At 39.5% G+C, this 14,507-nt stretch overlaps 1 protein-coding gene and 1 non-coding gene across 2 annotated transcripts in view; one reads left to right on the forward strand and one right to left on the reverse strand.

Annotated features, from left to right (window-relative positions):
* Pgant2 (polypeptide N-acetylgalactosaminyltransferase 2) overlaps positions 1-14,507 on the reverse strand; it is a 375,458-nt gene that overhangs the window by 303,456 nt on the left and 57,495 nt on the right. The window lies entirely within an intron of this gene.
* TRNAA-CGC (transfer RNA alanine (anticodon CGC)) lies at positions 2,595-2,667 on the forward strand. The gene has a single exon. It is a non-coding gene; the product is annotated as a tRNA-Ala (tRNA).

Genomic DNA, 14,507 nt, shown 5'->3' on the forward strand with positions numbered 1-14,507 from the left:
CAAATGCGATGAAGTTTATACAAACATACGAAGTCAAATCATTTACTGAATTAATTTACATGTTTTGGATTACTTAATCGTTAGTTACGCAATGGAAATAGTTGAGATTAAATTCGGTTTCTTACTGAGTTGTTCCTACGGAACAGGTAGGGGTGTCCTAAACATTTTAATATTCTGTGTGAAGCAGTAGTAGATACTAAACACCCTCTTCTTTGAGCTAGAACAGAGGTGCACATTCAAGCCCGTTATTGTATTTGTTTGTGTGTGTGTGTTGAGTATTATTTGTTTTATTGCGATGTTGTAATTTAATTTCTTGAATGAAGTTGCAATCTTGTGTGTGTTTGTTTTCGTATATTAGTGTGATGTATTTTTTGTGTTTCTGTGCGTTTTCTACATTTCTGTTATTCAGTGCTCAGATAGTGTACTATTCATACGATAGCTGTGATGGCATTCTACACAAACTTGTAACTCATACAATGTAAACAAAGCTGTAAAAAGAGCTGTAACAAAGAAATGTAGCGTTCCCGAGCTTTTGCACATATAACATTATTTTCTCTCATCCTCTAAATGTAAGGAAAGTTTTTCCAAAGTTTTGTTGTATCCTTAGTTACTCTCTGTATGTATAGGCGAATGTAGTTCAAGTGCAAGTATCCGTCCGCACCGGATCCAGCCCTCCAAACGTGTGAGATGTGCAGCGGGGTATTGTCTTTCAACACAGAACACGATCGGAAACCAAAATTCTCCTTCTGGATACACCGTGTTAAGCATCTGCAGAAGATGCTTCTTTCTTTATTAAATGGTCTCTTTGCCATTGCTATCCTTTCAGCTTCCTGGCAGCAGCTCATTTCTAGGCTACTTATTACGCAATAAGAATTAGCCACGAATCCCGTGAAGGGCAAGGGCCTCCTGACTATGCAGGATGGCTTGTCAAGCAGTTCCCGGTTAGCCACTCCGGGAATGAAGGTCACTTTTGTAATGTAATAGTTTTAAGGTGCTGTCTGCGGTAACACTGAAGGGTTCACTGTTCACCAGTCACTATTCGGGTTGGAAGTCACTTTGTAATGAGGTTCCATTGTTGTCGGTCTTTCGCTGTTCTTGACCGTTGCCTACGCTATTATACTGTAGCGTAGGCAATGTCTTGACCATAGTTGGCTGAATCTTGATCTAAGTTCGTCCGCCCACCTTGTCTTCTGTCTTCCAGCGTTAGGTTTGCCAATTCTTGGGTCCCATGTTGTAAGGATGTGTGTCCACCGGCTCGCGTTGAGTCGCCCATTTCTTCTTCAGCTTGTCGGCCGTTTCTGCTGCGTCTTTGAGATGTGTTTGGCTCCTTATGTCTTCGTTACGTAGTTTGTGTCTGAATGTGATGCTCAGCATCTTCCTCTCCACTTTTATTTATAGTACACCTCAAGTATTTGAAGCTGTCCACTCGTTCTACTTTCTTCTTCAATTGGTTTATTTTACGACCCTTTATCAACTGCGATGATTATCTAGAGTCTGACTGAAATAAAAGTGATACCAGTGAAATGAGTCCAGGGTCCAGCGCCGAAAGTTATCCAGCATTTGCTTTAATGTATTAAGGGAAAACCCTGGAAAGAACCTCAACCAGATTACTTGTCCCAACCAGGATTTGAACCTGGGTCCTTTAGTTCCACGGTCAGATATGCTGACCGTTATACCACAGCGGTGTACACTTCTTGTTCTACTGTCTCATTTCGAATTTGCACATTTATCTTCTTTTCAATGATAGTGACTCGTATTATAGAAAACTGTTTGTGGTTTGTGGGCGTGCGGTAGCGTAGCGGCTAAGGCGTTGCATCGCAACAGCAGGAAGGTCGCGGGTTTGATTCTCGACTGAGACATGGATTTTTCTCCATTGATTCAATTCTTCTGGCCGCACTATGACCCTGGATTTTACTCAACTTCTAACAGAAGTAAGTACAGCGATATTTTTGGGGGGATAAAGGTGGCGGGTACCTAGGACTGACGGTGCTACTACTCCCAACGCCGATTGTCTAGAAAAGGTGGGGAGTAACAACCTCCCGCTAGCTGTGGGCCTCCAGGTCTGTATTCTAGAACTTTTTTACTAAAGATGTTATTAATTGGTCCAACAGAATAATATCTGTTATAGTGACAATTAATATTTGAGGAGAAAAATTCGTTTCGACGCTGGGGCTCGAACCCATTTCCCTTTCAGTGGCCTGACTCCAAGTTGGGCATATACGTTGACGTTTATATTTCAAGTCAACTGTCATTATACAAGGAGCGCACTCAACTGAGTGGCTAATGGCCGGGATTCCGCAATAAAGTGCACAGCAATATGTACAGAATTATGCACTGCTAGCTGGACGAATTTACTAAAGATGTTATTCATTGGTCCAACAGAATAATATCTGTTACAGTGACAATATTTCAGGAGAAAAATTCGCTCCGGCCCCGGGGATCGAACCCATTAGTCACTCAGCTGAGTGCTCTCCTAGTATAATGGCAGTTGACTTGAAATATAAACGTCAACGTATATGCCCAACTTGGATTCAGGCCAATAAAAGGGAAATAACACTGTAGGAGCAGACTTCGATCCGGTACTGTGGATTGAATTCGGCGTAGCTCAGTGGTCAGAGCGCTTGGCACGCAGAACCAAGGGCCCGGGTTCGATCTCCGGCGCCGGAGCGAATTTGTCTCCTCAAATATTAATTGTAAGAAACTGTTGTTTATATTCTTTCTATACAGTGTAACTCAGAAAAATTGTTATAAAGATTGTTTGTATTATTTGACCACTATGTCATAGTTTAATTTTTTATACTTAAATATGAAATACATTCCAGACAAATACACAGTGTTTCATAATATAGAGAGGGTGCCGAAAAATTGTATACACACTTTGACAGGAGATATCTATTTAATATATTTCAAAGATGGACCGAAAAACAACAGTAATGTGTAGTGTGATGTCCTGTAAACAGATGAGACTCACATATATTATGCCAGCGTTGCTGCGCGACAGGTCAATCAACAACAACAAAATGAAGATGACCCTGATCGGAGAATGCAGTACTGTGAGTGGTTTCGGAACATGGTGCAAAAGGATGAGACTTTCGTAGGGAAAGTTGTTTGGTCTGATGAGGCGCAATCTAAGTTGAACGGAATTGTTGACCGGCATAACTGTGTCTACCGGTGTGCAAACAATCCACATGTTTTTGTGGAAAAGGCTGTTAATTTAGCTAGAATTAATGTTGGTGTGGGTTATCATCTAGGGGTCTAATTGAACCATTCTTTTATGATGGAACAGTAACTGGCCTAGTGTACCTGAACATATTACGCACATCCGTCTTACCCGCCGTTCCTACACTCTATGGAAATGAGGAATTTTACTTCCAACAGGATGGTGCACCACCACATTACCACCGAGATGTACGTGCGTACCTTGATGACAATATTCCAGGGTACTGGATAAGGCGAAGAGGTCCAATTAAGTTTCCACCGCGTTCTCCGGATCTAACTTCGTTGGACTTTTACCTATGTTATGTTATGTTATGTTTTATTTAACGACGCTCGCAACTGCAGAGGTTATATCAGCGTCGCCGGATGTGCCGGAATTTTGTCCCGCAGGAGTTCTTTTACATGCCAGTAAATCTACTGACATGAGCCTGTCGCATTTAAGCACACTTAAAGGCCATCGACCTGGTCCGGGATCGAACCCGCAACCTTGGACATAGAAGGCCAGCGCTACCTATGGGGGACTCTTAAGAATGTTGTATACCGCTGAAAACCATCTAGGCTACATTGTACACTGGCAGCACTTCGGGAAGAAATTGAAACGGCATGTGGTGCAATCGCTGAGGACACTCTCGCAAAAGTTGCTCGAACAGTAGTTCAACCTACTCAGAAGTGTGTCGACGCTCATGGTGGACATTTTGAGCAACTGTTGTAACTGAAGTCTAAGATGATTAGTGCTCATCATTTTCTGTTTGTGTAAATTCAGCTTAGGTTAACGTAGTTATTCCTTTGCTTGAAGTGTGTATACATTTTTTGGCACCCTCTGTATACACTTCATTTTCGGACAGATTCAGGATTTATAATAGAAGATTTCAAATAAGCTTATGCCCGAAATCGCTTTGATTTTCAGATATATTCGTTTTGCATTCTATAAATTATTCCAACGAACTGAGCTAACATACAGTACTCAAGGAAATTGTTGCATATTGTTTTATTGCAAACTTATGAAGAAATTGGCTACGCAAGTTTAAATTTGTCCTAAAAATAGTGAACATTTCTTCGTAAGTTTGCAACAAAATATGTTATGTACATTATACCGCGATCTGCAATAAAATAATATGGAACAAGTTCTTTGGAAACTGTAACTATTCAACTGTTGACGAAGATCGCTCGATAATGTATAGAGATGAGATGAATCGTACTAGACCTTGCTGACAGTCGAAATCATGTTATGTTCTTTCATTTATTCTGCTAGTTCTCCTGACAGGGTCAATATACAAGGTGTTCCAATAGAATGTGACAGTTTTCATAGCCTATTGTGGGACAATCTTTTCTCATGAAATTTCGGCCAGTCTATGGGACCGGTGCCTACCCAGCATTGTGATGCACTTGGGGAGCTACGATAGGTAGCGAAATCCTGTTGCGAATACCAGCTATAACGGCTGGGGGATCATCGTGCTAACCACACAATACCTCCATTCTGGTTGGATGATCGTCCACCTCTGCTTCGGCATGTGGGCGTGAGGCCAGCAGCCGGCTGGTCGATCTAGGCCCTTCATGGGCTGTAGCGTCACGGATTATTATTATTATTATTATTATTATTATTATTATTATTATTATTATTATTATTATTGTGGGACAATCAAATTGAATTAACATATACAGACAACACTTTTACTGGAAACATTGTTGTAGAATGCAATTCATTAATCTGTATTTATTTTTTAAAATTACATATTTAAGTGACTTTCACGACAACAAACACATTCTTGCAAACTGCTCTGAAAGCTCATTATTACTCTGTGCAATAAACCACAATCAATGGTTCTAATGCCATTATTTATGTGTACTTTTAACTGAAATATGATGCGCGGTCACTCACAGTACACTTTACTTTTCAAATATCCCCATAAGAAGAAATCAGCTGCTGTAAGATCAGGAGACCATGGTGGCCAGGCGATATCTCCAAATCGTGAAATTATGCGCCCAGGAAACAAAATTTCGCAGAAAATTAATTGATTCACGTGCAGTGTGTGCTGTGGTCCCATCTGTGATCCATCTGAGACAGTTCCACCGTTGCCAACATTATTTATTGGTACCGATCTGCGTTGACAGTTACAGTGCGGTTACTTCTTCAAAGAAGTATGGGCCGATAATTCCAGAGATAGAAACGCCACACCACACCGTTACCTTCTGATTATGTAGTGGTAGTTCGGCACTTGCATGGGTTGATCTTCACTCCAGTACCGGAAATTCTGTTTATTAACGAACCCAGGTGGTGGAAGTGTGCCTCGTCCGACGCATTGAGCTTCTTCAGAATATCCGGGTTTAGACTCAATTTAGCTGTTACTGCAAATGTCTGCATCGGATGTTTTCGCTCGAGCGCCAAGTAGTTCATAGCATAATCCGATAGGTAGCGCACATGCATGATGGGTAAAATTGTCGCGAGCAATAAATCCTTGAACGGTATACGCCGAGCGTTAGACATTCGTTCTTGTTACAGTGATGAACTGTGTAGTAACATCATAGATGTTTATTATTTTAAAACTTTGCAGTGTTTAAATAACCTCTCCATAGTACAGGGACATCACTTTATTTTTACCAACATTTTTAACATTAACCTGGCTATATTCGGAAACACTGTTACCCCCTTCCATTACAGGAGTTTGATGTTACTAGTGCAATATGTAAACAAATCATTTTACTAGGTATAGGAGGAGAGAAAAGTAGTGTATCCATTTATGTTGTAGGGAAATGCGATATTACGATTTTCAGTTTGATCATCACTTTTGCGGAATTTATCAAAATACAGTAGAGTAGTAACATTTTTTTTTTCAAAAACTCAACTTTCCAGGCGGCTATGTTCGTTATGTAATGTCTACTTTATTTAGCATATTAATTATTGATGTTATCATACAATATAGAGAGTGCATTTAAAATGGAGGGGGTCATAAGTAAAGGGCTGTAACTGCCCTTAAGTTACTTTTGAGAAAATGGGGTTTAAATATTTAAGCTTTCGTAAAATCGGTGAAATTTTTTATTTAAATTTTAATGTGTGATGCGATTAAAATATCCCTTTGCCACTAAAATTTTAGATACTTTTGCTTACACTGGATGCACTTAACTCATGTTATTACAAATGTCACTAGCATTCCTTTGCTTCTAGCCACCTCAATTCAAAAAAAGCTAATCTGAATTTTTAAACAAGTTGCTGAAAATGGTTGCCGTTCATTACAATGCAGGCTTCAATTCAGTACGCATATTATTAAAAACATTTTGAAGCATATTCTCTGAAATTGAATTTATCGTTTCTTGAATATAATTTTTTAGTACGATATTATTAATATAGGTTCTTTCTTCTATGGAAAACGCAATCATATTTATGAAACACACTATACACTGCAGTGTTTACTTCACTGCTTGAAGACTTCGAATGCAACAGCGGCCGTAAGTTCGTGTGTCTGACGGGAGCAAGGACATTAGTGAAGGGGTGAGAGTGAAGTACATTCAGAAATGCAGGTACAATAAAAATGCAAGTAAAAATAAAATGATGTCCCTGTACAACTACTACAAAACTTCCTTTAAAATGTAACATAAATGTTGTAGGTAAATGTTTTCTTTTTTTCCCAACAGGAGTGATTTTGTTTTTGCCACATCTGATAGATATTCTTGGATGTAAATGTAATTATTATAAACGGAGAACTCAATCACGATAATGCAAGAACCGTATCAAATTTTCTAGTAATAATAATAATCTCTAATAATTAGTGTATCAATCTTTGCGTCTGTAACAGTTGTGCTGCATGATTATTCGTTTTATTATATTTTCTGTGACGTTATCTCTGTACTAATATTGTTATTAATCTACTGCTATATCAATAATATTTTGTGAAACGTTTCTACACTGTCGCAGTATATGGGCGGAACACTATGTATGAATCTATCATATTATATATGTGGTAAATCAAATTAGCAATAATAACTGTATATCGAAGTTTTATTTATAACTTCATGTTACTGTTTTGATACCTTCCATTAAACGTTTGTCATAAACGCAGAAAATAAAGCCTTATTTTTACAGTATGAGCAAAACGTATGTATATCTTATCTGTCGCCTTCCATATAAGATAAGACATGTCGGTGAGATGACCTTGTACTGCGCTTCTATTTATTACGAGCGTATCACGACCGATCTTATCTCATTCGAGGGTGCGACATTCGACCGAGTTCAAGTGAGCTATTTAACTCCAATGCAGCACTCTGCTGCAGATACACGCTCTGCCGCCGTTTAGTTAGCCAAATCAATTCCTACAATCGCAGGAGAAATGGCATGTTTTGAAGGTTGCATAGCAAGCAATATTTTCTCCAAAGCACAAAAATTGCTAGAAACGGCAGTGTTCTGAAAACCGTCTCATTCTACTGGAACACCTTGCACATAGTAGGCCTACTGCAGCTTATTACGGATTCTATTAGCACAGTGTATACAGTCACGAAGCTTGAGTTGATGAGGGTACTAGGAACAATAGACTGTCCCGGTACTGTTTCACATTGTATGTGATGAGGCGATAGTAGCGATCCTAGTGGTTAGCAACTATCTATGGATGCATATTCTCTACGTATTGAGTTTCGTGACTGTATATACTAGAACTAGATTGTGCTATTAGCATCGAGAAATGGCGGACGTGTGTCTCGTGTAAACGTGCTGAATGCAATGCCATTAAACAGAACGTTTTTATCCGGAAAGAGATCCTAATCGCACTCTGCCAAAATATAAATTGTTCCTTTTGGGTTACTAATTTAAAAAGAGTCTGAGACTGTGGAAACCCGTGAGTACCAGGGCAGTTGCATTAGAACAACCGATTCTGAACCATGCTGAAGACAAGGATGGCGACGGAAGAGGCCATGACATATACAAAACTGACGGGTTTTATGGGATCAAGAGCTGTATTCATATCATATTCTGACAGTGCAAGGAATTACTGAAGTGACTTTCATCCACGAAATGCTTTTTGTGGTTTACTAGTACAGACGTGTCCTCTTGAACAGCTTTCGTTCCGCTGTATTGTTCACAGATGACGTCCAGTCAGTATGAACCACTGTTGCCAACATATCGCTCTACAATCTCGCTAATTTTTCAACAAAAAGTAGCTAAAACTCTCCAAAGTTTGTTTAAAAATCCCCAGAAATGTCGCTAAAAATTAATAATAAATATCACTAAATAAAAATAAGAAAAACATACATATGCGAAGAAAAATATTTCCTCGTCGTCACCCTCTTCTGCGGAGTCTGGTTGTGATGTCGAGGTGGAAGGTGTGGAAGCAACTCATTGTGAATACACTGCACTTGATCCAATCATTGACACTACGCTTTCTGGCAAACTGTATCACTTTTTAAATCTTACATTAAAATATATTAAAACCAACAAAAACTACAGTCTTATTTGCTTCACATGAACAAAATTCCAAAAACTCAATTGCCTCGGGTCGGTTCGGAGTGGAATATCTCCGCGTTGCGGGGAAGAACCAAGATTACATTAGCTGCAGCGATTCGTCACGTGTCAATCAAAGTTGCCACCGTTTATGGGTGTTGGAGCAGTAGCATTGAGAGAGAGACCTAACCCGCGAGAATCATTGAATCAGCATCTTTCAACCCTGATCACAAATATAATATGAGATCAGGGCTTTCACGTATGAATCATTAGACTACTCAGTCATGCACGCATGCCTCTTCTAAAACTAACAAGTGCATGACTTCAGTTGGATGTTTTAACTTAAAAGAAAGGAAAAAGTTGAATACAAAAATCAGCCAGAAAAGTCGCTAATCGTAGCCTATTTCACAAAATTTGTCGTCGAGACTAATTCAAAATTCCCTAGATTTAGCGACTTATCGCTAAATATGGCAACACTGGTATGAACACCAAACTCAATTTTCATAACACACATTACTAGGCTGACAGAAGATCCCCAAGGTATTGTTTAATCACGTCAACAAGAATTCAGTGTTAATGTATGAACATAAAATAAATAATTTACAATGTCCTCGGGCCCTTGTATTGCCTAAAGACCGACGCATGAATACTACTGAGCGAGTTGGCTCAGACGGCAACATTGGAGACTCTCATTCGGAATGTCCCAGGTTCAAACCCCGTAGCCGGCAAATCGATGGAGATCTTCATGGTTTCCCTCAGTCACAAAGGGAAATGCAGGATTGGAAATTCACATACCATGATTAAACATTAACCAAAATCTGCAGTCAGTTACTTGAACACGAGACATCTATAACACATAACAATAGAAACAGGAACTGAGCAATAGTAAAAAAAAAAAGTCCTACTGTTGTACCCGAAGATCATACACACGCGATATGTCTACAGAATTGTATAAATAAATTGAACAAAAGACAAGAATAATTTTTGAATAATTTCGAGGGAAAAATTGTTCCGGAGCCGGGTATCGAACCCGGGACCTTTGGTTTAACGTACCAACGCTCTACCACTGAGCTACTCGGGAACTCTAACCGACACCGATCCAATTCTTCCCTCTATATCCACAGACCTCAAAGTGGGCTGACAACCGTCAAGCAACCAACTTCGAGTGCACACTAACTCAATGTGACTTAAATTGTGGTTTTCTGTTAACGAACAGTGACGTGTATTATGCAAATCAAGATTTCCCGAGTAGCTCAGTGGTAGAGCGTTGGTACGTTAAACCAAAGGTCCCGGGTTCGATACCCGGCTCCGGAACAATTTTTCCCTCGAAATTATTCAAATCAACTTTACAGGGAGTTATACCTGAAATCTTGATTTGCATAATACACGTCAGTGTTCGTTAACAGAAAACCACAATTTAAGTCACACGGAGTTAGTGTGCACTCGAAGTTGGTTGCTTGACGGTTGTCAGCCCACTTTGAGGTCTGTGGATATAGAGGGAAGAATTGGATCGGTGTCGGTTAGAGTTCCCGAGTAGCTCAGTGGTAGAGCGTTGGTACGTTAAACCAAAGGTCCCGGGTTCGATACCCGGCTCCGGAACAATTTTTCCCTCGAAATTATTCAAATCAACTTTACAGGGAGTTATACCTGAAATCTTGATTTGCATAATACACGTCAGTGTTCGTTAACAGAAAACCACAATTTAAGTCACACGGAGTTAGTGTGCACTCGAAGTTGGTTGCTTGACGGTTGTCAGCCCACTTTGAGGTCTGTGGATATAGAGGGAAGAATTGGATCGGTGTCGGTTAGAGTTCCCGAGTAGCTCAGTGGTAGAGCGTTGGTACGTTAAACCAAAGGTCCCGGGTTCGATACCCGGCTCCGGAACAATTTTTCCCTCGAAATTATTCACTTCTGAGCGAGTTGGGTCAGACGGCAACATTGGAGACTCTCATTCGGAGTGTCCCGGGTTCAAACCCCGTAGCCGGCCAATCGATGGAGATCTTCATGGTTTCCCTCAGTCACAAAGGGAAATGCAGGATTGGAAATTCACATACCATGATTAAACATTAACCAAAATCTGCAGTCAGTTACTTGAACACGAGACATCTATAACACACAACAATAGAATCAGGAACTAAGCAATAGTAAAAAAAAAGTCCTACTGTTGTACCCGAAGATCATACACACGCGATATGTCTACAGAATTGTATAAATAAATTGAACAAAAGACAAGAAGATTCAGCCTACTATCATTTTAAGAAAAAGTTGTGTAATTAGTCGCAAATGTTAAATCGCTGAAGTTGTTGGTAAGTACGGTATATCGGTCGTCCAGGACCAACTATCTGGCCTGAAGGCTCCCTTGATTCGAATTCGCTTACTTTTTGCTTTTGGGACCATCTCAAATGATTGACCATCCAACATGAACTGAGAACAGTTAAATATTCACACAACTGTTGAACAAAGTTACCAATGAATTCGACAGACTCCTGACAATTTTAAACAGATTAAATAGTCTATTTGATGTGGCATTCAAAGGACACTTACTTACTTACAAATGGCTTTTAAGGAACCCGAAGGTTCATTGCCGCCCTCACATAAGCCCGCCATCGGTCCCTATCCTGTGCAAGATTAATCCAGTCTCTATCATCATATCCCACCTCCCTCAAATCCATTTTAATATTATCCTCCCATCTACGTCTCGGCCTCCCTAAAGGTCTTTTCCTTCCGGTATCCCAACTAACACTCTATATGCATTTCTGGATTCGCCCATACGCGCTACATGCCCTGCCCATCTCAAACGTCTGGATTTAATGTTCCTAATTATGTCAGGTGAAGAATACAATGCGTGCAGTTCTGCGTTGTGTAACTTTCTCCATTCTCCTGTAACTTCATCCCGGTTAGCCCCAAATATTTTCCCAAGCACCTTATTCTCAAACACCCTTAACCTATGTTCCTCTCTCAGAGTGAGAGTCCAAGTTTCACAACCATACAGAAGAACCGGTAATATAACTGTTTTATAAATTCTAACTTTTAGATTTTTGGACAGCAGACTGGATGATAAGAGCTTCTCAACCGAATAATAACACGCATTTCCCATATTTATTCTGCGTTTAATTTCCTCCCGAGTGTCATTTATATTTGTTACTGTTGCTCCAAGATATTTGAATTTTTCCACCTCTTCGAAGAATAAATCTCCAATTTTTATATTTCCATTTCGTACAATATTCTGGTCACGAGACATAATCATATACTTTGTCTTTTCGGGATTTACTTCCAAACCGATCGCTTTACTTGCTTCAAGTAAAATTTCCGTGTTTTCCCTAATCGTTTGTGTATTTTCTCCTAACATATTCACGTCATCCGCATAGACAACAAGCTGATGTAACCCGTTCAATTCCAAACCCTGCCTGTTATCCTGAACTTTCCTAATGGCATATTCTAGAGCGAAGTTAAAAAGTAAAGGTGATAGTGCATCTCCCTGCTTTAGCCCGCAGTGAACTGGAAAAGCATCAGATAGAAACTGACCTATACGGACTCTGCTGTATGAAAGGACACTTTCTGTTTAGGTAAAAATACGCTATTATTGCTGAATGACAAGAACTACTGTAAATTATAAGCAAAGTAATTTCTGATTTTCTCATGTCATTTTTTATTCCTTTAAGTTATTGTGCTAAGCAACAGATTAAGTAAGACTTATTTAGCAAAGTAATCTCTGTCCCTCGCCGTGGTCTAAGGCATCCTGCGTTACTGATTGCGCGCAGGTTCGAGGCCCTATGGGAAAAGAAATTCTCTCATGAAATTTCGGCCAGTGTACGGGACTGGTGCCCACCCAGCATCGTAATTCACTGAGGGAGCTACGAAAGACAGCGAAATCCGGTTGCGAATCATCGTGTTAACCACGCGATATCTCCATTCTTGTTGGGTGATCGTACACCTCTGCTTCGGCATCTGGACGTGAGGCCAGCAGTCGGCTGATCGGTTTTCAAGGGCTATGGCGTCAAGGATTATTATTATTATTATTATTATTATTATTATTATTATTATTATTATTATTATTATTATTATTATTTTTATTTTTATTTAAGTAATTTCTAGCCATGAAAATATATGAACTTTTGAAATTAGATTTTTTAAGTCTTGAATCTGTCCCTCAAGTATGTCCTATATGTTTCGAATATACAGGGATATCATTTTATTTTTACTAACATTTCTAATATTAACCTGGCTATACCTTTCGATCAACGATTAGGAACCGGAAACACCGTTTGCTACCCCCTTCCACGAGTGGAGTTCGATGATACCGGCGTAATTTACAAACAAATCACTTTACTAGATATAGGAGGGAAGAAAAGTAGTTCATCCATTTACGTAAACTAGGAAATATCGCGATTTTGAGTTTGACAATTTTCATTAGGTTTTTGTTTAATCAAAATACAGTACAGTATTAACAATAAGTGTTTTTACTCACGAACTGAGCTTTCCATGCGGACGTATTCATTATGCAGTGTATATTATACTGTCTACAACACATTAGCTTACACTATAGAGAATGAAGTTAAATTGAAAAATAACCATAATATGGATATTTAAACACATTTTTGGAAATGGTGGCCGTTCAGTTCTAATGTGCATATTATCGCACTATAGACTATTATACGTAATTCCAATTACCAGGTTCGTACTTCGTATCAGTAACTCATGTTGAAATAATTCTGTACCTACTCTATAAGAGAGACCTTACGTACTGTAAATTCAATCTTCACTTCTGCCCGATCCGAAAAGATAAAATTACTCAGACATGCTATCTACTGTCCGTCCAAGTGGTTACGTCGCAGCGTCGTAGAAAGGGAGGAAATCTCGTGACAGTTAATTACTTAACGAGGCCCTTTCATTTAAGTTATTTTAAGCAGTTGTATGAGTATAATATTACGTAGACGTCCAATTCCTAACAGAAATTAAATTTCTGAGAAAAGAGCTAAGACAGCCCAGCCACTAGCATTTATAGAGAGGCGAATAGAAGCAGGTGGGGGAAACCGGGATGCGACGTAGGCAAATGGAAAATGATACAATATTGAAAGCTCTTCCGTCACTGGAAAACGCGAACATATTTTTGGAACGTACTGTTTACTATGACCGTAAGGCTACTATGACTGTATATGCGGTCTTGGATCTGTGTGGAGGACGGTTGAAGGGGTGGGAGTGAAGTACATTCAAAAACTCAGGTACAGTAAAAATTGAAGTAAAAATAAAATGATGTCCCTGTATATACAATAAAATATCGGCAATTTTAACAAGATTTCGAACTTAGACGCTACTGAAAAGCTTCGAGTTAATAATACGGCGATAATGTATAGGCTACATTCTGTAATATGAATGACAATGTCTAGAGAAACTTCTTACCGCTTTTTCCATCAAAAGTATCATAGGCTATTCGAAAGATCGAATCCCGACCCCTTCGTTATGAAGATGGTTTCACTGTGATGAAGTCATACTCATAAGTAACACTTAGTATACAATGACCTATGAAAAGGAACTACTCCAAAGTTTAAGTAGATTTTTGTATTAGGAATACAATGCAGAAGCAAGTGAGCTGCATACAGCTATTCAATTATCTCTGCTGGAAGAGTCGCAGACATCACCGAGGGACTGGGAACTGTGTCATTCAGTGCACGAACCATTTCGCAATATTACAATAGAGGAACGTATAGCTGGCCGACCGATGGAGTTTTATATACCGTAGCTTGCGGGTTCGCAATGAAGCAAGACGGCACTCAGGCCCCATGAAATAGGAAGCAGACATCGCCCGGAGGACAACGCAAGAACCAACATTCCTTCGATCAGAAAAAGAGTCTTCCCAATAGTTTCT

This window comes from Periplaneta americana, chromosome 15, assembly GCF_040183065.1.
Source record: "Periplaneta americana isolate PAMFEO1 chromosome 15, P.americana_PAMFEO1_priV1, whole genome shotgun sequence".
In the NCBI taxonomy this organism is placed as follows: Eukaryota; Metazoa; Arthropoda; class Insecta; order Blattodea; family Blattidae; genus Periplaneta; species Periplaneta americana.